The sequence below is a fragment of the Musa acuminata genome, chromosome BXJ1-3 (assembly GCF_036884655.1).
Source record: "Musa acuminata AAA Group cultivar baxijiao chromosome BXJ1-3, Cavendish_Baxijiao_AAA, whole genome shotgun sequence".
Taxonomy (NCBI): domain Eukaryota; kingdom Viridiplantae; phylum Streptophyta; class Magnoliopsida; order Zingiberales; family Musaceae; genus Musa; species Musa acuminata.
In genome coordinates, this window is record NC_088329.1 from 22,950,613 (window position 1) to 22,975,245 (window position 24,633).

The 24,633-nt window shown below is 37.8% G+C and overlaps 1 long non-coding RNA gene across 1 annotated transcript in view; it reads left to right on the plus strand.

Annotated features, from left to right (window-relative positions):
* The first annotated feature begins 5,517 nt into the window (after window positions 1-5,517).
* LOC135637188 (uncharacterized) overlaps window positions 5,518-24,633 on the plus strand; it is a 37,958-nt gene continuing 18,842 nt past the window's right edge. The window contains exon 1 of the long non-coding RNA XR_010496188.1: window positions 5,518-5,721. This is a non-coding gene — a long non-coding RNA (uncharacterized LOC135637188). The remainder of the gene's footprint in view (window positions 5,722-24,633) is intronic.

The window sequence follows — 24,633 nt, forward strand, 5'->3', positions numbered from 1 at the left end:
TGTTACTCAGTGGAGTAGGCGGCAGGGCTGATGGAGAAGACGGTACAATCCCAGAGGCGACCAAACCTATGAGAGAATTACTCCAAGTTGGGGTGAAAACTTCCCGCATTCCAGAAGTTCGATGGCATTGAGAAGGTGAATCATAGTAACTAACTCAACGCAAGGAGTGCAAACACTTCAAGTGCTTCAGAAGTGTGAGCAAAGAGCAGGCGAAGGCCAGTAACTAGCTCGATGCATGGAGTACAACCTCGAGGAGGCGAGCGAAGTCAAGTAACCTTTGCCCTTCTCAACTCTTAAGAGAATGGGCGAAACCGAGTACCCCAATTCTCTTATCTATCCAGTAGAGGAGCTCTGCATAAGTTCAAAGACCCTTCGAAGATAATTGAAGATAATAGTTGTCAAATCCTCACCAATGGTGATCAGTGCTACTAAGAGTAGATTGTCCGCTTCATTTCCCAACGAAATGCCAATCGAAAGCGGAAGTGATGCGAACCTACTTGGATGTGACAACTAAGTGAAAGAAGAGTCAATGAGCAAATTTTGTGGAGGAAGGACCCAAAACTTCAGCAGTTTGTGAGATGATGCTCGTTAAAAGCTCCAACAAGCATCCACCCAGTTCAAGCAGCATGAGGAATTTGAGAGACTGGCGTAGTAAGGATGGTCTTTTCCTTCATCTGGGGGATCCGCAGGAATCAACAAGGATCAACACAACTCAGCCAACCCCACACCATAGTCAAAGTCATTGGTGAGTTGAAGCAGCATGGCGGATCAAAGGTTCGACTACTCAAAAACAGCAGCGGAGAGCAGCAAGGAGCCAAGAGGCGAATTGTAGCTGGAGTAGAAGATTGAAGACTCAGCAAAGGCGAGGAGTTGTAGTGTCGACAAAGGCTTCAACGAGGACGTCAAAGGAATAAGTGGGGGAGAATGTCACAGACAAACTTTTAAACAAGGTGTTTGATGTAATGTTTATGTATGTCCGTGTCTTTTGGCATGTTCATGCCTTGTACAGCATGTAGAGGGGTGGCCGAAGGCTTAATAGTCCCATTTTAGTTGGGTTGATGGCCTCTTTAGGCTTTTAAATAAAGGTTGTGTCATGTGGACACGTGCGAGAGATTCTCGGTCTGTAATGGACCATTTTACCCTTTGTTGTGCCACTGTTCAGAGCTTGTAAAGCCTGTTTGTAATTTGCATTGTCTATGAAGTGTTTTTCGGAGATGTTTGCTTGTGGATCCCGATTGAGGCGTTCTCTCTAACCCGTTCTCTCTTTTGTTGGTCCTAAGGGACAATGGGAGGCTTTGGGGAGGCTGACCTTTGCAGATGGACACGCAAGGGTGCCGCACGACTTAGGCAAAACCAGCTAAGTCCGTGACAACATGGTAGGATTGGTATGAGTTTGGAAAGGAAAGATAGACTCAATAAAAATAACGTGACATTATATAAAGACTTTATGAGTGTGGATATTATAGCAACGGAAAGCATTATGTTCAAGAGAGTAACTTATAAAAATGTAAGGATTAGATCGTGATGTTAACTTATGAGAGGCATCGAGACGTAACCATAGATAACATAGACAACCAAATACTATAAGTTTATGAAGGTTTGAGGGTTTATGAAATAGTGTGTCAAAGGAGGACTAGTATTGTAGGACTGGCATAGGCATTCTATTAATAAGGTAGATGATAGTCTGAAAGGCTACTGTCCAAAAGTTTGAAGGCATAGAGGCCTGATGTAGAAGTGTGAGCCCAGTTTCTACTATATGCCGATGTTTGCGTTCAGCGGAGCCAACTAGCTAAGGAGTATGCGGGGGAGACTTGAGGTGTTGGATACCATAAGCTAAGAGATAGGATGTTAGCGCTTGATATTCTCTGCCACCATCAGAGTAAAACATTTTGATTGTAGACTGAAAGTGGTTTTCGACCAACTTTCGAAAGGTGGGAAAGATAGTGAAAACATCAGATTTATGGTGAAGCAGATATAACCATGTGTATTTAGTGAAGTGATCTACAAAAATGACATAAAATCTGAATTTATCAAAAGACAGGATTGGAGTAGGGCCCCAAACATCGATATAAATAATTTTAAATAGTTTAGAGGAGAAAATGGAAGAGGAGCCAAAGGGCTGTCGATGACTTTTATTACTAAAACATGCATCACAATGTGTTATAGAACTATGTGATTTAAAAATAGAAAGAGAGTAATGAGAAAGTAATTTCTGCTGAATAAGGGACGAGGGATGACCAAGACGACGATGCCACACATCAATTGGAGCCGCAACCGAAGAATGAATAGTGGGTTGGGTTATTTATGAAGCTGACGATCATTCGTAAATATTACCTCTATTCAGGCCTTGGACCAAGGATGCCCCCGTGCTCAAGTCCTTAACAAGAAAGGAATCAGGAAATAATTTAATTGAAGTATTATTATGTTTGCAAAATTGAGAAATAGAAATGAGGTTATGTTTAATATGAGTGACATATAACACATCATCGAGTATAAATGTGGTAGTATCAGAAGTAAGTGTTGTGGAACCAGTATGAGTTATAGGAAGTCCTTTACCATCACCGATGATGATGTCTTCATTGTCGCTATAGGTGTTATGAAGAGACAAATTCTGAAGATCAACGGTGATGTAATGGGAGGTGCCAGAGTCGATAATCCAGTTGGGCTGGCTAGTCATCGGAGTTGTTAGGAGATTTGCCTAAGGCTAGTGTGACGGAGCAGGGAGGCAGGGTCGAGACCAATAAACTTTAGCAGAGTGTATGATTTTATCACACAGCTAGCAAACGACCTGTCTTTGTTGGCTTGGTAGGGCAGGATGCCAAGATAGACGATTATTGGAGTTGCCACTTTGCGAGAAGTTATGATTAGGAGGATAAGGGGGGTTTCACATGGGATCCATAGGATCAAGATGTGTATTGGTCAAACCTTTAGAGATATTCGTAGGGTACCAAGTGTCCTTCCTCTTAGACTTGTGATTGACTTGAGCTATGATAGTCGGTCTGAGCAACTTATCCTCATGCTTCAAATACGTCTCATAATCAATTAACTTGTCATAGAGGTCTTCAAAGGATACTGGCGTATCACGTGCCCGAATTGTAGCTGCCAACTCCTTGTAATCATCTCTGAGACCATTAAGGGCATGGATGATGATTTCTTCGTCACATAGGGAATGACCTATCAAAGCCAAATCATCGATGATAACTTTGATATTTTGTAGATAATCAGTGATAGTATTGCCCTCTTGCTTTGTCACCATTAGCTTGGACAGAAGACTGAGCTTGTGAGTACGCGAATGATTTGCCAAGGTTGTTTGTAGTTTAGACCACACTTCGGCAATAGTCCCACATGAAGATATCAATAAAGCGACGGTTCCAACAACTGAGGCTTGAATAACTTGGAGGATGAGACGATCTTGACATAGCCATAGTTTGTGAGTTGGATTTGGTACTGGACTGGGTTCTCCGGGGATGTTGATCATGGTTGGCGGACAATTGAAGGAGCCATTAACGTATCCTAGCAAGTCGTATCCAAATAAGAGATTAGAAAATTAAGCCCACCAGGATGCATAGTTACCACCCTTTGATAACTTCAAAGGGATTAGCGTGGCAGCATTGATGGAGATAAGCCCTATAGGAGAAGTATTATGAGTTCCTACAGAAATAGTAATTGGAATGTCATAAGAAGATAATGAAGACATCCCAGACATTTTTTTTTTACTGAATAGGGTTCTTCACATAAGATGGAGGAGGGAGGGAGGAGGCTTGGGAGAAGAGCAAATGCGGTGTTGCCGCAGGAAGGCAGTGATGGCTATGCGGCAAGGACGGTGTTAGTTTGGCAAGTCTCATATAGTCCAACATCGGGAAAATCAAGCTTGTTATTTCCTATTGCAACTATAAATAAGGGTTTGAGCCTTGAAACCAGATGCACCATAAGAAAAACCTAATTGTTTGCTTTGGATTTAATTTCTATTAAGTCTATACTTAGTTTAAATAGTTTGGGCTTTTCTTATTTAGTAGTTTCAGGTGTTTTATGGCTTAGGAACATTTTCCTAAGGCATTTATAATTGTTCCTTTTATAGTAGAGTTTTGCTCCTCCATCCATGGACGTAGGTCAATTGATCGACGCTGGATAGGGAGCAGTTGCGAGGTTGCGTCGGCTCTGCTTCTGTAGGAAGAGGTAGAGGAAAGGCGATAGTAAAGAATGCCGCCGGCACAAGGAGGAGAAGAGGGTGTGGCATGGTGGCCCTTGTTCAGCTTCGAAGGAGGTCGACGCAACGATCCTGGAGGATGTTGGTGGAAAACACTGTAGTGATAAGAGCTCGACGGAGGAAGATGTCACTGTTGCTGTCGCCTTTCGCCAAGGAAAAACGCCGCACTTGATGGTGACACCGGGTACGATCACGACAAGAGCAGCGACAAAGAGGGGAGAGATTGAGATGGAGTCGCGATCCACAAGGCAGTAAGAGAAGGAGCTAAGATTCGATAGAGTCCAATGGGGAGGCTAGTTTACTTCGAGATATTTAGAAGTGGCCTTCACGATGATAGCTTTGATATCATGATAGAAATGAAGTACTACTGAAGAAGTATATCTTAGGAAAATCTTATCTACTAGCTCAATTTGAATGTATGAATGTATGTTTAAGAAAAAACCTTTCCTTTCTTTTTTCTTAATCGAGGGAAAAAACGACGCTTCACTTAGATAGTTAAAAGATTATTGAAAGGTTTCTTACAAGCAACGCCAAGCTTCCGTTTGACTCTGAGAATAGAATATACGAGAGACCGGTAGATGATGACTTTATGCATGAACTATGATTTGACTAGTTAAACAATAACAGCAAGTCAACTGATTCATTATTACGCCAGTGGTTTCCATGACATGATGAAGATTGAAGGAAATACATATTAAGAAGTAATTTTTTTCTTTTCAATTCTTTTAAATTTATAAATAGTTGAACTATTCCTCTAAGATTTATCTTCCTGTGTTGGTATTATGTTGAATACTGTCTTTCTGCTAAGTTGATCTCTGGAGACAAATTATACTTTTGGAAAGTGATTGAGCTAGAAATGTTGACAAATATAATGCCAAAAATACTGTTGACAAAATTAAGAAACCATGTTTTTGGTCAAGAAAAAAATATTTAAGAACTCAAAATTAGTATACTTAGAGAAATGAATAATTGCAGGAAACATGAAGAAGAAAAAATATTTTAAAAGAGCATAAATTATTTAATATTTTCAGAATTGTTTTTGACACCATTAATATCAGTCTCCGTTTCATATAAGAAAAAGAAAAAAAGGGATTACATTAGGTCACTCACAAATAATAATATAAGAATATGTAAGATCTCATAAATATAAATCTTAAATTCTATAATGATAAAATATCTGATTAATTTGTTTTGATTGTACGGAAAATAGTTTTTAGTTTTGAAATATGAAAAAATATTATTGTTGTTTTTTATTTCTTTTAAAGATAAGGAAGGGGACAAGCTTTACTATTAATGCTGCTTTTCCTTTCTGCACCAACATAATCAAACACGGCACCTTTTGGGTACCACGATCTCGCCGCGATTGCTGCTCTCTGCTGGAATACGCCGCCGATCTCGCCGGAACCATGGCGTCCGGCAGATACATGGCCTATTCGCCGTCCCCCTCCACCGCCACGCTCCCCTCACATCTCCGGTATGCCCTCGGCTGATAGACCCCTCGTCGAGCAGGAGAAGTAGGATTCCACTTTACTGGAAACCCTCGTTTGTTTGGATTTGATATTTCTGGTTTGCGATCGATTTCTCTTTCTTTATTTTTATTTCTCTGGTAATCGTTTAGTAGATTCTGCGATGTTCCCTCATCTGCTCCTTGTTGGACCTCTGAGAGCAGCCACTGTTTAAAGTCTGGATTTTTTCGTGATTTAGGCAAGCTGATCATAATCAAAGCGAATTCTCTCTTGTTGTTGTTGAGTTTTTGATGTTTTTTGTCAATGGGAATGTTCATGGTATTCCTTTTTCTCTTTTTCTTCTCGGTACGTGGATCTGATTGAGCTTTGGAACATTAAATTGATGCAAGTCTTGATTTTTAGAAATCCTGATGATAGTTGTACTGGTTCTTCCGATGTGGAAAGATCTGTTACTCTTGGATGTGAACTCTAAGCTCAGTAAATTACCAAGTCTGGATATGACTTTATAATGAATGAAAAGTTCATTATTTGGATCATTTGTGATTGAAAATGAATTGAAACATAAGAACAACACATGGTCAATTAGGTAACCATTGGATGTACTTGTGCTTAATGTAAAAAAGATATCTTAGCAAAAATTAGATAAATAATATATTAATGTTCTATGAGTAGTTTAAATCAGCAGTATATTAGACAAACAGCTTTGCCATAAGTTGTATAATTTGCCTGAGGTAGAATAATGCATGCTTTTTTTGCATATTCTTCGGAGGCTGCTCGGCATGTGCAATACGGGAACGGTTTGGATAGTTTTGCATGCATGAAAACACATGCTTTATTGTGAAAAACGTTGTGCACTTAATTATCCTGCTTTAAGATGGTTTCCTAATGAAAATGTGTGGAAAATGCACTAGCTGCAAGAATTATATACTGTCAAATTAATTCTTGATATACAATGTTACTTGCTGGATTGATTTTTCTGGGTTGATGTAAAAATATAGTTTGTTGTTTCTGCTGTTGTTGTATAGCCTTGGAATGTTAAAAAATTTGCAATTAATATAAGAGTCTCTTTAGAAACAATAATATAAAAGAACTACTTTGATAATTTGAACCGGCATTATTGTCCTACTTAGGAATATCATATATTTTTAAAATTTTATAAATTTATGGGAGAGGATAAAGGAGGTTAATTGTCCTCCTCTTTAGCGGTGATGCACACGATAAGGGCTGCGAAGACACTTCTCAAATCGCTGTATAATCCTTCTCTCCCGCACCACACGATCAAGAAGAGATCAACCTTTCTTGCTATCCACATTTCTTAAACTAGGGCCGTTGGCTGAGGAGGAAAGAGAGATAAATATAGGAGGTGATAGTAAAAAAGGATCTTGCCTATGGCCTTTTAGTTCTCTCATATTTATAGAGGTTCTATGTCAACTTAATCTTAATGGATTTTGTCAAATTGAGTATTGGATCTTCATTCAATTACCTAAGCTTCTTGGATTAGTAGATCTCTATCAAATAATCTAATTGGGTATTATTGGATTTTATCCACAAGATCCAATAATTCAAGGGTTTATTAGATATCCAATAAGATAGGGCTGTAACAGATATATCATATCTGAACCTCTACTTATTGCAATACCTACCATATGTGTGTGACCATCTAGGCCCAATATCGAGCTGGTTGTGAGTCATACTTGTTAGAACTCTTTCAGGCTCAAAAAATTATTATCTCCATAATAATTCACTTGACTTATCGATTGCAGATGTATTAGGCTACTATGATATGGGGGAGGTAATGCAGAATGAATTTCGAAAGAAAGTCGATTGTAGGAAAAGAACGAACTCGGAACGAACTCACGATAATATTTTAATAAAAATTTAAAAATAGTTCACCATAGAGTTTAAAATCACAAAGGGATATAGAAAGCTTATCACTTCAAGGAAAATAAATAAGGATACAAAAACTGAAAACAAAAGACTCACAACTCAAGGAAACATCTAAGAGATACAGAGTTTAAGAGAGAATTTCAAGAGTATTTCTGTCAATATCATTAGTTTTTGAACTCCTTTCTAACCCTAAAACACCAAAATAAGTACTAGTGCATGAAACAACCCTTCATGCATAAGAAATTATAAGATTAAGTGTTTTACAACGGGTAACTAACTCCTTTAATGCGTTCCTTAGTAATGAAGAAAAACATCTTGAAACAACTTTAACTTTGTGTAGGAAATATGATCATGAGCTACTATAATTGAGTGGGTTGAGTTGAAAACCATGAGGCAACTTTGTAGGCTGAAAAATATACCATAGTAGCAACAAGGTCCATATGAGTAGATTGTAGTAAATTAGACACTCCCGTGTCAATCTCTCCTTTATTGAAAAAGACGTGTCTTCAAGTCATTGTTTGTTTCGTCAACACGATTATGAAAAGGACTTAAATCGATCACATTAAATATTGGGGATACCCCGTAATCTTTAGATAGCTCGATCTTATAAGTATTTTTGCTAATTCTCTTAAGTACCTTGAATAAACCATCAGCCTTTGACTTTAATTTTTTAAATTTGTTCGGTGGAAACCTCTCCCTCCTTAGATGAATCCAGACCAAATCATCTATATTAAACCCTACATGCTTTTTGTATTTGTTGACAGCTTGCATGTGCTAATCATATGTGCATTGTAAGCCAATCACGTGATTGATGACACGTGTGACATGACATGTATTCTTTTTGCTTATTATATTTTAGTATTTTATCACTTTATATTACTTGTTATATATATATATATATATATATATATATATATATATATATATATATATATATATATATATATATATATATATATATATATATATATATATATATATATATATATATTGTGATGTCCATGGATCTGTGCAATAATAATCGGATCGTGATTAGATCATGATAATGTGACCGATTCGCCTTTAAACACAGACCCTAAATAATCTTGGTTATATGTTACTTGAAAGGGACATTGAGATAATCAGATAGACTGGTGTGCTATATACCCGTCCATATGATGGAGACAGCTAGTCTCATAGCTGTTCATGTGGGGACACTAAGGATATAGTGCATATAGGTGCTCATTGGAGAATGAGTTTACTGATTGATCCGCTCACGGAATATTGGATGGTTAATGATGCCTTATTGTCAGACAATGATTTTGTAGTCCTAGTAGTGTATCTAGTCCTTAGACTTGAGACACCAAGGATGTCCTGTATGAGTACTCCATTCTTTGATACCCGACTTATAGGTTTGAAAGCTTTAAATTTAGTATAGTCGGTTATTTAGAGTGACAACCAACCTTACGAGAGCTATTGAGTGTCGATAGAGGATCATTTACTCTCGGTATTATGAGAGGTATATCTTGTGTTCTTGCTTATTCGGATTGAGAGAGAAAGAGTTATCCGGGAGAATCCGATTAGAGTGAGACTCGAGGAGAAACCGTATGGGCTTGATAGTACCATGTCCGGTATATGGTCTCTAGGATATTAGATGGATGAGAGACTATAGGGACACGGTAACTAAGGACAAATAGGTCCAAAGGATTGGATTCCCCTATTTCATTTGGGGATTGCGGTGTAGTAACCTAGTACGTCCATAGTCGATGAGTCGAGTGAATTATTATGGAAATAATAATTTACTAAGCCAGAAGGAGTTTCGATAGGTATGACTCACAACTAGCTTGCTTGATATTGAGCTTAGAGGGTCATACATATATGGTAGGTGTTGCGACGAGTAGAGGTTTAGATATGAGATATCCGCAAGAGCCCCTATCTTGTTAAATATCCAATAAGCCCTTAAATTATTGGATCCCATATATGAGATCCAATAAGAGCTAATAAAATATTATTAGGTAGAGACCCACTAATCTAAAAGGCTTGGGTAATTGGATGAAGATCCAATACCCAATAGGGCAAGATCCATTAGGGTTAACTAGGGGCCTCTATAAATAGGAGGGAACTAAATACCCATAGGCTGGGGCTTCTTGGTAGCCACCTCCCCCTATTCTCCTCTCCCCTTCTCCTCCTTAGATAACAGGCTTGGAAATTTGAGGAGCGTTGTTGTAGTCTTGTTGTGTGGATCATCACTAGAGAGGAGGAAACTTGACCTCCTTCATCCACTCCTACAGATCTGCAGGGATTCAGGGATATACGATCTCTCTAGGTAACACAATTGTCTCACATGTGGTTTTCTATGTCGTGGGTTTTTGCACATCAATCTACGCACGCTGACGAACACGCATTGGGAAATTTGGGGTTTTTGTTTTATGTTCTTCCACTGCGCATGTAATGTCGTCCCTAGATTTCCCTATAACATGTATCTCTCATTTTGCTTTTCTATGGTTGCTTTAACACCCTTATGCAATTTTTTTATCTACTTAACTCTCTCATCAACATCTTCACTAAATTGCTTAGCTGTCGAATAAGGGATTAAGTCCGAAGGACTAGTAGGATAGCACCATAAACAATCTCAAAAAGACTCTTACCAATGTTATGATACATAGAACGATGGTAGGCAAACTCAATTTGTGGAAGAATGAGATCCCATTACTTAATATTCTTACCAACATAACTTCTAAGTTTTCCAAGCTTCTGTTCGTTACTTTGGTTTGCCCATCGGTTTATGGATGATGCAAGTTGTTGAAATTCAAAGAAGTATCCAACTTCCTCCAAAGAGTTCTTCAAAAATGATTAAGAAATTTTGAATCTTGATCAGACACCATAGTTCTTGGAATACCATGCAATTTAACAATCTCCTTCAAATACAAATCAGCAATATGAGATGTATCATTTGATTTATTGAAGGGAAAAAAGTGACATTTTTGAAAATCTATCAACAACAACTATGATAGAATCTTTGTTCCTTTGAGTTCTTGATAGTCTTAAAACGAAATCAAGACTTCTTCCCATGGAGCATTTGACATTGGCAATGAAGTGTACAAACCATAATTTTGACTTCTTGTTTTTGCTAAATAACACACTCGACATTGCTTTACATGTCTCTCCATATCTTTGAACATCGTAGGCTAATAGAAATTTGATTGAACAAGAGCTAGAGTTTTATCCCTACCGAAATGTCATCTCAAAACACCATCATAAGCTCCAACTAGAATTACTTATCTCAAAGAACAAATTGGAACACACAATACATTAGCTTGAAAAAGAAAACCATCAAAGATAGAAAATTATTGAAAGGAACCTGATTTGCAATTTTGCCATATTGAGTCAAAATCCACATCATTCTTGTAGAGATCTTTAAATGTCTCAAATATAACCACTTTGACTTCCATTGCTGATAATAAGGAATGCTTTCTATTTAATGCATAAGTAACTATGTTTTGAACACCATATATGTGCTTGATTGTAAAATTATAACATTGCATGAACTCCACCCAAGCTGCATGCCTCTTGTTTAGCTTGTGTTGGTGATTAATGAACTTTAATGCCTCATGAGTAAAATATAGGACAAATGACTTGACAAGAAGATACTGACTCCAATAAGATAAAGCTCGATAAATAGCATATAACTCCTTATCATAGGTAGAATATTTCCTTCTTATATCATTCAACTTATCACTAAAAAAGGAAATAGACTTTTTGTCTTGACTAAAAACAACACCAATTCCCACATTAGATGCATTACATTCAACTTCAAACACCTTGTCAAAATTATGTAGTACTAAGATAGGAACTTCGGGCACCTTTCTTTTTAACAGTTTAAAGGCATCATCGGCTTCACTAGTCCATTTGAATTTATTACCTTTTAGGCATTAAGTGATTGAAGCAACAATAAAATTGAAACCCTTGATAAATCTCCTGTAAAAGTAAGTTAAGCCATGAAAACTCCTCATATCATGCAATGAAGCAAGTGTTGACCAATTGAAAATAGCTTCTACCTAGCTTTGATCCATCATGATTCCATTTTTTGAAACAACATACCCCAAAAATACAACACTATGAGTAAAGAAATCACACTTCTTTAGATTAGCATACAATTTTTATTGCCTCAAAATAAGAAAGATTTCTTTAAGATGATTTATATACTCCTCTTCACTCTTGTTGTATACTAATATATCATCAAAGTAAACCACAACAAATGTTCCAATGCATGACTTAAGTATGTGATTTATAAATATCATGAAAATGCTAGGAGCATTAGATAACCCAAATGACATAACCAATCATTCATATAAGCCTTCTCTAGTTTTAAATGTTGTTTTCCATTCTTATTTGGTGATAGCCACTCCTCAAATCAATTTTAGAGAAAATAGAAGCACCACATAATTGATCAAATAATTCATCTAACATTGGAATGGTAAAACGATAATCCACTATGAATTTGTTGATGGTGCGGCTGTCCACAAACATTCTCCAAGAACCATTTTTCTTTGGCACAAAGGCTAGAATCGTATAAGAACTTATGCTCTCCCGAATTAACCCTCTTTTTCATCAACTTATCCACTTGCCTTTGAAGTTCTTCATGCTCCTTGAGACTCATTCTATATGCTGCCTTATTAGGTAGAATAGCCTCCGAAATAAGATCAATGCGATGTTGGATGTCTCTTAAAGGTGGAAGGCCATATGAAATCTCTTATGATATAATATTTTGAAACTCCTTTGGGATTAGTTTTATGAATGCGGGTGTCTCCTTGTATTGTTCAGTCCCATCTACTACTACTAGAACCATAATATGACCACCCCTGTCTAATTCACCCTTGCATTCACCATAAAACATAAAAACGCTAATCTCCTTCTTTGGTGCATTGATTTTAGAAGATTGTAATAGAGCTAAAATAATCTTCTTTTCATTCACCTTAAAAGAATAAGTATGTTTGTAGCCATCATATAACACCCTTGTATAATAATGCCAATGACTTCCTAACAACAAATGATAAGCGTCCATAGGAGCAACATCACACCATACCTTATCTTTATAATACTTGCCTATAGAAAACAAAACTAAATATCTTTTAGTTACCTTGATGTCATTTTCTTTTTGCCGCCAACATAATTGATAAGGATATGGATGACGGATTATGTCTAACTTTAGCTTCTGCACCATCTCCAAAGATACTACACTCTCAAAGCTGCCACTATCGATGATCACCAAGCACACCTTGCCATGAGAAGTACATTTAGTGTGAAACACGTTCTTTCTCACCCAACTTTCATCCTTGGCTATATAGGATACTTGTAAGCTACGTTGCAATACAATAGACATACCATGATCAACATAAGTAACCTCTTACTCATCATCATCGTATTTTGGTTCATCATTTGCTTTATCTTCTCCTCATCACTATGATCTTCAACCAAAATAATAATCCTCATATTTGGACAATATGAAGTAATATGCCCAAAACCATGACATTTGAAGCATTTTTGGCCATATGGTGTAGCAGAATTATATGTTTGTTTGTTGCCAGCAGATCCTTCACCCTTGTCTTGCACCTTTGATATCAACTTTCTTTGGACAGTAGGCTTGGAATTTCCTCCTTTCGTATAGCTTTCTTTTGATCCATACCGATAACTATTTTTAAATTTATTTTTCTTTTTAACTTTTAAAGCTAACTTGTTCACATCATTTAAAGACAAATATAGTTGTAGTTGAACCACTTTAGCAATCTCATATTTCAGACCTCTTAAGTATCTTACAATGATTTGCTTTTCTAGTTCCACAAACTCTCATTTTAACATGAGATTATCGAATTCTATTGTGTACTCCTCTATACTAAGATCATTTTGTTTGAAATCATGGATTTTGAGAAAGATCTCTTGCCTATAATTGTTAAGTAAACTTTTTTCCTTTAGCTCATTTTTCATTTTCTCCCATGTCACAATTTCTTCATATTTTCCCACCAAAAAGATGCATTTCGTTTGAGTTTGAGTGCCACAAGTTTTACCTTTTTTTGTTCTGGTGGTTCATGAAAATCAAAAATTCTTTCTACTATATTAAGTCAGTCAATAAAGTCATCAACATTGATTTTACCTTCAAACTCTAGGATCTCCAATCTTATGTTGTATTTGTTCTACCACTCATCTTGGACTTTATTTCTTGCTCGAAACCTTCTCAACTCTCTTGGATGAGGGGTATTATCATCAGAAGTAAACTCTTGGATATCATTTTTATGCTGGTTATTTTTACTTCAAAGTTCTTCAATTATTTCATTTTTTTCTTTTAGACTATGTTGCAATATTCGTAGCTGTAGCCTCAACGACTCAACATCATCTTCATGGCCACTACCTTCACCAACTATAACTTTTCTATTTCGCCTTGTCATAATCTTTAACCTTTAGCTCTAATACCAAATTGATACGGGAGAGGTAATGCAGAATGGATTTCGAAAAAAAGTCGATTGTAGAAAAGGAATGAACTCACGATAATACTTTAATAATAATAAAAAAAGCTCATCACTAAGTTTAAAATCTCAAAGGGATACAAGAAGTTCACCACCCCAAGAAAAATAAATAAGAATACATAACTAAAAACAAAAGACTTACTACTCAAGGAAGCATTTAAGAGATATAGAGTTTAAGAGAGAATTCCAACAAAGCTTCTATTAATATCATCAGTTTCTGAACTCCTTTGTAACCTTAAAATACCAAAATAAGTACTAGTGCATTAAACAACCCTTTATGTATAGGGAATTACGAGATTAATTGTTTTACAACTAGTAACTAACTCTTTTAATGCGTTAAGAAAAGCATCTTGAAATAGCTTTAACTTTATGTAGGGAATATGCTCATGAGATGTCATAATTGAGTGGGCTGAGTTGAAAATTATGAGGCAACATTATGGGCTGAAAAATATACCATAGCATCAGCAATGTTCATATGAGTAGATTGTAGCAAATTAGGCACTCCCGTATCACACTATGCCAAAGTCCCCAAACGATATAAGAAAATCCAATCCATTAGAGTTGTATGTCTTTAGTTATCATGTATCTATAGTCCCTCATCCATCTAATATCCTAGAGATTGTATTTCAGGCATGGTGTTATCAGACTCATACAGTTTCTACTCAAGCCTCGCTTTGATCGGATTCTCCCGGAGAACTTTTTCTCTCTTAGTCCGAATGACCTTGACTAGATATTTATCTAAGTAAGAACACATAAGATATTCCTCTTATGACACTTAAAATAGATAATTCTCTATCGATACTCAATAGCCCTCGTAAGGTTAATTACCACTCCCGATGACCGATTATGCTAGATCTAGAACTTCCAAGTCTACAAGTCTGATATCAAAGAGTAGAGTACTTATATAGAACATCCTTGGTGTCTCAAGTCTAATGACCAGATACACCACTAAGATAAGAGAATCGTTGTCTGACAATGAAGTTGTGATTGTATCCATTCACTTCACAAAAATTTTGAAAGTCACGGTTTTAAAATTCGCCACCGTGATCACTCCGAATTGATGAAATCATGAAACCTTTTTCGTTTTGAGTGAGTTTACAAAATTTAGAGAAACACTTGAAGCAATCACTTTTGTGAGCTAAGAAATAGGTCCAAGTGTATCTAGTATAGTCATCCACAATTACAAACGCATATTTGCTTCCTCCTAGACTTGTCATATCAATTGGTCCAAATAAGTCCAAATGAATCAATTGTAATGGTCTAGTGGTGCTAATTTGAGTTTTTGGTTTGAAACTAGTTTTTATTTGTTTACCTAGTTGACATGCATCGCATACTTTATCCTTAATAAACTTTATATTTGGAATTCCTCGTACTAATTCTCTAGATGAGATCTTAGATATTAGTTTCATGCTTGCATGACCTAGTCTCCTATGCTAAAGCCAAGCATCATCATTTAAAGCGGAGAAGCACATTTCATTACTTAGTTCATCAAGGTTGATGGTGTAGACATTATTTTGTTTTAATGCAATCATAGTTATGTTATGGCTTGGTTTTTCAATAATACACACATTTGATTCAAATCTAACGATATAACCTTTATCTCATAATTGACTAACACTCAAGAGATTATGTTTCAATCCATCAACTAGTAAGACATCATCAATTGAAAATTTTAATTTGTTACCTATGGTTCCCTTGCCAATTATTTTACCTTGGTTGTTGTCTCCGAAGGTGACGTACCATTCTTCTTTGCTAGTGAGCATAGAGAAATGAGATGGATCTCCAATCATATGTCTTGAACATCCACTATCTAGATACCATCTCTTGCTTCTAGCTTGTGATGGTGTATGTTTCTACAAGAAGGGATTATTTTTAGGTACCCATTTTCTTTTGGGTACCTTAAAAACTGATTTAACTTGTTCATCATATTGCATAGAATTGATCATGGTTCCTTTAGGAACCCAAATTAGTTTTTTCGGACTAATTTTCTTGAATGGACATTTATAAGTTTTATGTCCATATTTGCAACAAAAGTTGCAATTGCTTTGGTGTTGAACATGTAATTCGGGGCCTTTAATGAAGGTGGTTGGATTTTGGTGAGGACTTCTCACAAATCCGATTCCACTTCTTTTAGGAATGTGACCCTTATTTGTAAGGATCATGTTGAAAGATTTGCTACTAACCTCGAATTTCTTCAAGGTGTCCTTAAGTAGCAAGTTCTCCTTTTGGAGAGATTCTAGATCATGGCATTTTATACATGGAGCTAAACTATCATGACAATCAGTTTTTAATTTATCGATATCACAAGTGAGACTATCATGCTCCTTTTTTAGCAATTTGTATTTTCTATGAAGTGTCTTACATTCATCAAATAACTCATAGAAAGCATTTAATAATTCATGATAAGGTAAATATGCATCAATTAAATCTGTTACCTCTTCTCCGATGGCCATTAGGGCGTAATGAGCAACTTGCTCGGTGTTGGACTCCTCTTCTTCGGACGCGCTTGAATCATCCCACGTTGCCTTGAGCGCCTTCTTCTTTGATGTTCTCTTTTTGGCTTGAGGATAATCGTTCTTGTAGTGTCTCGGTTTTTTGCACTCATAGCAAATCACTTGGTCCTTCTTGTGTTCAAATTTATTTTTTGTATTATTTCTAAATTTGTTCTTTCTTAAATATTTTTTAAATTTTTGAGTCAAAAGTGCAATGTCATTGTCACTGTCCTCATCACATGATGTTCCTTTCAAGTGGTCTTCTTGTGATGTGAGTGTCATATCCTTCCTGTTCTTTGGAAGGGGGTTCTCGAGCTCGTCATGAAGCTTGACATGTCATTTCGTAGGTCATTAAAGACCCAATAAGTTCTTCAAGAGGGAATGTTTTAAGGTCTTTAGCCTCTTGAATTACCGTAACTTTTGGATCCCAACTTTTAGGGAGGGATCTTAAGATTTCAGTTACTAGTTCAAAGTTAGTAAAATCTTTACCAAGAGCTTTGAGTCCATTGATGACATCTGTAAACCGGGTGTACATGTCTCCGATGGACTCACTTGGTTTCATTCGGAAAAGTTCGTAAGAGTGCACAAGGATGTTGATTTTGGACTCTTTCACTCGGCTAGTGCCTTCATGAGTGACCTCAAGAGTTCTCTAAATATCAAAAGCCGAATCACAAATTGAAACACGATTAAATTCATTTTTGTCTAGTGCACAAAACAAGGCATTCATAGCCTTTACGTTTAAAGCAAAAACCTTCTTCTCCGATTCATTCCATTCGCTCATCGGAAGAGAAGATTTTTGAAATCCATTTTCAACAATAGTCCAAAGCTCGAAATCTAAGGAAATGAGGAAGATCCTCATACGAGTCTTCCAATAAGTATAATCCGACCTATTAAACAAGGGTGGACGTGTGATAGAATGACCCTCATGTATGCCGGAGTAAGCTATCTCTCTTGGGTATCAAACCAAATATGAGAGTGAGCCTAGCTCTGATACCAATTGTTAGGATCGGAGCAGCACTAAGAGGGGAGGGTGAATTAGTGCAGCGGTAAAGTACGATAAACTTTTGACGATTTAAACACTTTCGGAAACTTCGTACGATAAAAGCAACGTTTTCGTTCGAAACCGTTTCGATTGCGTTCTAACTTGAAGGGATAAGTAAGACGGAGATAAAGAAGTAGAGCATTAAAGTGCAAATACTTTGCAGTAATATAAATGACAATAAGTAAATGCAAACCAGAGATCACGCCGATTTTACAGTGGTTCGGTCAAATGGCCTACATCCACTTGCGAGGCCCCTCTCCGTTGAGGCTCCCACCTTCCACTAGCAAATCTCTTGACGGGGAAGGGTAAATACCCCTCTTACAACTTTTTACAAGCGGTTCACTCTCTTACAGATTTTCAGCAAGAAAGGAGGTGAACACTAGCAAATTGAAAACAAGACTAGCAAAGACTTTTCTAAGACATTTCTCTCAATCAATTGCTTCTCAAAAAATTGTAATCTCAGCTGAGATTTGAGGGGTATTTATAGGCCTCAAGAGGATTCAAATTTGGGCTCAAAATTTTGAATTCTCTTTGGTTCCCGGTGCTGGCGGTGCCACCGCTTGTCAGTGGCGGTGCCACCGCCTGTTAGTTTCTGACACTGACCGTGGACTGGTGGTGCCACTGCCCAGCCAAACGGTGCCACCGCCCAGCCCAGGTGGTGCCACCGCCTGGCTCTCGGGTGCTAGGCGGTGCCACCGCCCAGCTCTCGGGTGCTGGGCGGTGCAACTGCCCAGTCTGGCGGTGCCACCGCCAGACCCTTCGGTTCACTGGTTAGACTTCAAATTTAGCCCAAATCAAGTCTAATTTTGGGCCCAGTTGGCCCCTAACTAGGATATAGGATTATCTCTTAATCCTAATCCTAATTACAAGTGAACTACATAACAAAACAAACATCCTAAGCAAGTTTTCAACCGCGAACGTCGAGTCTTGTTCCGACGAGCTTTCCGATGAACTTCTTCCGACGGACTCCCAGCAAGCTCCCGATCTTGTGATGACTTTAACGAGTAACCGAGCCTTCTCGGTGATCTCCGTGAACCTCCGACGATCTCTTCGGGGAACTTCCGAAAATTCCAACAGGTTCCCGATTTCTTCTCGGTTGGTTCCGGCAGCATCTCCGACGATTCTTCGGACTCTTAAACGTCCATCGAACTTGACTCCGGTATTCTTGCTTTGTGTTTTCTGGTTATCGTAGTTAATCCTGCACACTTAACTCAATAATATGGATTAGATCAATTAACCCATCAATTGATTTTATCATCAAAATCCGAGATTCAACAAAAGGTTCTCTCGTGAGCCTATGAAAAGGAGAAAATAGTGTAAAAGGGTAGTCGATCTTCGCCCATTGAAGGAAGATCGGTATTGGAAGCCGATGGCCTCGAGTAAAGAGGAATCGGGAGTGGATGTAGGTCACGACGACCAAACCACTATAAAACTCAGTTTGCATTTACTTTAAGCTTTTTACTTTCATTGTAAACTACTTTACATACTACTTTCACTATGCTTACGAACGTGCATTCTAAGTCAAGCTTATTTCCGATATCGGCTTTTATCGAACGAGATTTTTGAATCGACATAAAGTTTTATGATAGCACTAGTTCAAACAAAGGATCGAATCGTTTGTCAAGGGCATGAGTCAAGAGTTTGAAATGAGTTTAATGGGTGAACTAACTTTTTTTTTAGGCTTACAAATCAAACAACTTAGTGATGGTATTTTTCTTCATCAAATAAAATATGCATTAGACATGCTAAAACGATTTAATATGGATAATTCAAAGGCTATTAATACTCTTATGAGTACCTCCACTAAGCTAGACATCGACGAAAGCAGAGAAAACTTTGATAAAAAAGCTTATAGGGGTATGATAGGTAGTTTACTATACCTCACTACTGTTAGGATCAAGAGCACTAAGAGGGGGGGGGGGGGGGGGTGAATTAGTGCAGCGGAAATCTTTCACTATTAAAATCGAAAGCTGCGTTCGTTTGATAAAAACAATTTCGATGTAAAAGCCGATTCTAAGATTACTTTAACTTAAGATTAAGCGAGATGACGTTAAAGTAAATCTACGAAGGTAGTTTGCAGTTTATGATAAAAATCAGAATGCAAGCGCAAACTGAAATGCGACGTTCGTACGATAAAACCGGTTTACGTCTAAATGCCAATTTTGAGGATACTAAACTTTGAGATACGTTTTATAAATGCGCAGAAGGCAGTTTGCAGTTATGATTGAAATCAAAACGTAAACGTAAACTTAAGTGTAATGATCATACAAAAAAGCCGATTTACGTCTAAACACAGATTCGGAAAGTTCTGAACTTAGAAACTCGTTCGTAAAAGCGCAGAAGGCAGTAGCTATTTAGGAGGTTTGCAGTAAAGATAAAATGCTCAAAGTAAATGCAAACTGAGATTTAGAGTGGTTCGGTCAATCTTAACCTACTCCACTTTTGGCTTCCTCCACCGACAAGGTCACCGACGTCAACTAGAGGCTTTCCTTCAATACGCGAAGGCCAACCACCCTTTTACAGTTTCACTCCTTTTGACGGGCTTAGGAGACAACCCTTACAGAAATTTTCTCTCCTCTCTTTACAACTCAAAACTTTGAAGAACAGAGGGAGGAGAACTTTTGGCCTTTACAACAATTTTGAGCTCTAAGAATCACAGAAAAAGATCAAGATTTCGAGTGTAAGTTATGCTCTTTCAGTGCTGAATGGGTGGGGTATTTATAGGCCCCAACCCAGTTCAAATTTGGAGCTCAAAACTGTCAATTCCCGAAATTCCGGGATCAGGCGGTTGCACCTCCTGACTGGGGCGGTTGCACCGCCTGGCAGAGCTCGAAGACTGAGCCTCTGAGCGTTGCCACCTCTGTCAGGGGCGGTTGCACCTCTCTGCCAGAGCTCGAAGACCGAGCTTAGGCGGTTGCACCTCCTGACTAGGGCGATTGCACCGCTTGCCAAAGCTCGAAGATTGAGCTCAGGCGGTGCTACCTCCTGTCAGGAGAGGTTGCACCGCCCAGTCTCGCTCGGAGACTGAGCCCAGGCGGTGCTACCTCCTGGCTGGGGCGGTTGCACCGCCCAGTCTCCCTGGGAGACTTAGCCCAGGCGGTGCTACCTCCTGGCTTGGGCGGTTGCACCTCCCATAGCAATCAGGGTCCGAATGGGTAGATCCATTCGGCCCAATTTGGGTTTTTCAGGGGCCCAATTGCCCAAAGATTAAGCTAATGGGATCACCTCCCATTTCCAACTTAATCATTGTGCTAACTACGATAAATCCTAAGACAATTTCTGCAGCTTGCTCCGGTGCGTCAATCGCTTCTTCCGGCGAGTTTCCGGCGAACTTCCGTCGATCATCCGATGAACCCTTGGTGATGCTCCTGCCGACTTCCGGCAAACTCCTAGACTTGCGACGATCCACTTGGCAAGTTCCGACGAGCTTCTTTTGGCAAGCTTATGGACTTCTCGGATTTGTTCCCGCAGAACCTCTAACGACTGTCCATACTTCCGTCGAACTCTCGAACTCCCAACGTGATCATTGTCTTGACTCCGGCGCAACTCCTGCTGCATGTCTAACTTTCATCGTAGTTAATCCTGCACACTTATCTCAACACATAGATTAGACAACAAATGACAATTGACTTCATCATCAAAATCCAAGATTCAACAATCTCCCCCTTTTTGATGATGACAATCAATTGATAATGGAGTTAACCTTAACTCCCCCTGTCTATATGCCATACTTGAGATAAGTCATTCTTGAATTCAAAACCTTAAGAATTCAAGAGACATATTGATAAGTTCAAATCATTTGAACTTATCAATATTCCCATCATGATTCCTATCATGATGTATTTCTCTGAAGATGATGTCAAGGCTTGACATTCATTTTCAAATTTTACCTTACAAGTTTGAATGATGGTAATAGTAACAATTCATCATATTGTAAAATATCAGCATGTAAAACTGTGAAGTATGATTTTGTTATCATTACATGATGTACACATTTCAAGTACACATTTCAAATATTTTAGCATGTATTGCAATTCATCACACGGTAAGATATCAACTCGTAAAATTACGATGCAAGTTTTTGTTTGATATCTTGACACGATACAAGGCATAATGCAAATCATAGCATTTATTCATATATCTCTTGGTGATGCAAGCATGGCATAATTATAGCATCAGTGTTTATAGCATCAATTCATATATTTCTCCCCCTTTGTCATCAACAAAAAGCATGGTAGTTGTGATATCAGGAGAACAATACAAGTAAATTTTGAGTATACGTGTAATGATTGTTTCATGCTTTTACTTGATTCATGTTATTTCCAATAGTAACTGATAGGAAATTAATTGTTCAAGCACATAAAGGAAAACATGATATGTTGATTGCTTTGATTCTTGCTATTTTTGAGTTTGCTTTGAGTCAAGATATGTGAAACAACTTTTTGTAAATAGAAATACTATCATCCATATTTCAAGATGGAATCATTTTATCAAATCCATTTCAGAAAAATATTTTTCATAAGAGTGTAAGAGAAAATCCGATTTTTAGCATTCCAATTGTTAAGCGAATCCGAAAATGAAATTAACTCTTTCATGCATTCGGATAAAACTATGCTACAGATTTTCAAATACAATCAAAAGACAAAACATTTTTGTATTCAACACATAATTTCCAACATGTTATTTAGGCATGTAATGACAGTCAAGTGATATGATCATTCAATAAAGTCCGAAAGATAATTTTAACTAGTTTATGTATTCGGACACATCAACATTCCTAATTCTCTTCTTATGAAATCAAATTGTTCTTCACTTAGAGGTTTTGTAAAAATATCGGCTAGTTAATGTTTAGTGTCAATGACAATGACTTATCAACTGCATTGGTATATCACTTTTTCAAACTATATTTATCATGGAAATCAAAGCACAAGGTTTTCAAAGCTTTTAGTTTTAATATAAAATCCGAGATAACCATTTAGTTTATATTTACCACAAGGCACAAGGCATATATTTACCACGATAGATGTTTACAACTCTACATATGCTCAAAATATATCAGGTAACCATATCAAGGATCAAGGCAAAGCACATCATGGTGAGTAACATAAGGAGTTTACAATAACAACAGATGATTGTGTTCATACAAGCTCATTCATGAGGTGGAAAATTAAAGTGCCTAAACAAGGAGTCAAATTGACGATGAATTTGCTGCAGCTCAGATAGGATTTGATCTTGTCATTGTTCAAGCCGTTCTTGTCTTTGTTCGAATCGGTCCATCCGAATCCCAATATCCTCGATAGATGATGTATGAGTTTGCTCAAATGGATGTGTTTCCTCAAAGGGACAGATCGGAGGAGATTGGGTACTCCTAAAGACTGGTGTTTCCGGTTCTGGTTTAGGTTGAGGGGGATCAGTTCTTCTTGGCATTCTAACCCAGTTACCGTTTCTATAAAAACATCTTAATCGGTGAAGTAGATTTTTATTTATTATGCTAAATCTATCTACTTTTATTACTTCTTCTTCCGGTGGTATTAGAATATCGTAGGCTTTCATTATTCTAGTGATTATACCACCATATGGGAGCATCATGTCTTTCTTAGATAGTTCTAACATGTTTTGTTGGATAAGATAACCAAGACAGATGTCATGTCCTTTCATGATCAAATACATAGTTCCTAATTCTAATTGGCTTGCTTCATCATGATGGTATTGTTTAGGGAGAATGATGCTAGTTAGGATATGATGAAGTACCTTAATGTTTAGAGGCAGTAGATGTTCACAACTTTTAGGAACAAATGCTAAGTTGGGATTGGCAAAAATTGTTCCTAAGGCTTCAACATATGTTGTTCCAACAGTTTCATCATCCCATGATCCTCTAAAGTAAAGTCCTCTACTTTTCATGGGAATGCCTATCATGTCGCAAATGAATCTATCCGTAATTGAGATGTGTTGTCCTAAAAGATAGGTGGACATTCTTTCTTCTTCATCTATTTGTATGTTGTTGTAAAACAATCTAACAAGTCTTGGATAGATGGGTTCGTTAATTTGCAAAATTAGAAGTAGATCTAAGTTTGCAAACCATTGGATTGTCTCTAAGTCTCTTAGTTCATTTAAATCTACGTATTTTCCCTTATTGACACTCCTAAGTTCGAAAGAGGAAAATTTTTCAGCATGGTATTTTGAATCGAAAAGGGTGAGATCAAAATCTTCTACTAATCTCCTCTTTCCTTTGTCCCTTGAGGATCTTCTAGATTCCATAACTACTGCTGTTTAGAAGAATAGTGATGAGCAAGAGTAAATGAATAAAAAAAAAAAACAGGGCTTCTTTAGAGAGTACCTTAGTGAGATCTTCAAGAGAGGGAAGGATTGTTGATGTTTTGCTTCGAAATGAGGGGTATTTGGGATGCTAAGAGGGGAGAAATGGGGATGGAGGAGGCTTGGAAGAGTAGAGGAGGGAAGGGAGTGAGTTGGGGTCGGTTTCACCGCCGGCCCTAGCTTGGGTTAAAAAGGGCAGAGTTGCGGGCGGTTGCACCTCTGGCTGGGGCGGTGCAACCGCTTGCAACACGTGACAGCCGGAGGTGCTACCTCCAGTTGGGGCGGTGCCACCGCCTGCAGGCGGTGAGCACGTGACAGCCGGAGGTGCTACCTCCAGTTGGGGCGGTGCCACCGCCTGCAGGCGGTGAGCACTTGTTCTGATTAGTGTGATATGATCTGAGAGTTTTTTGTCTTGAGAAGAATTTTCATTCAGAGCAATCAACTTTACTTATGTAATTACGTAAGAGTTGTCATTTTAAGGCAAGGACTTTTGCACGATCAAGATAGATCTTTTAACGTGCATACTCTCAATGTCGTATACATGTTTGTGATAGTTTGTTCAAGTAGGTAAGCCTTGCAGGTTCATGACAGACTTAGTCACTTCATGATACAGAGTTGGATTCGAAGGTTATGAACGGATAAAATTGATGGGTTCGAAAATCCAAAGGATATGTGAATTTGGGAATCATACGTTTCTAAGTCAAATAAGGTTGTATCTAAATCG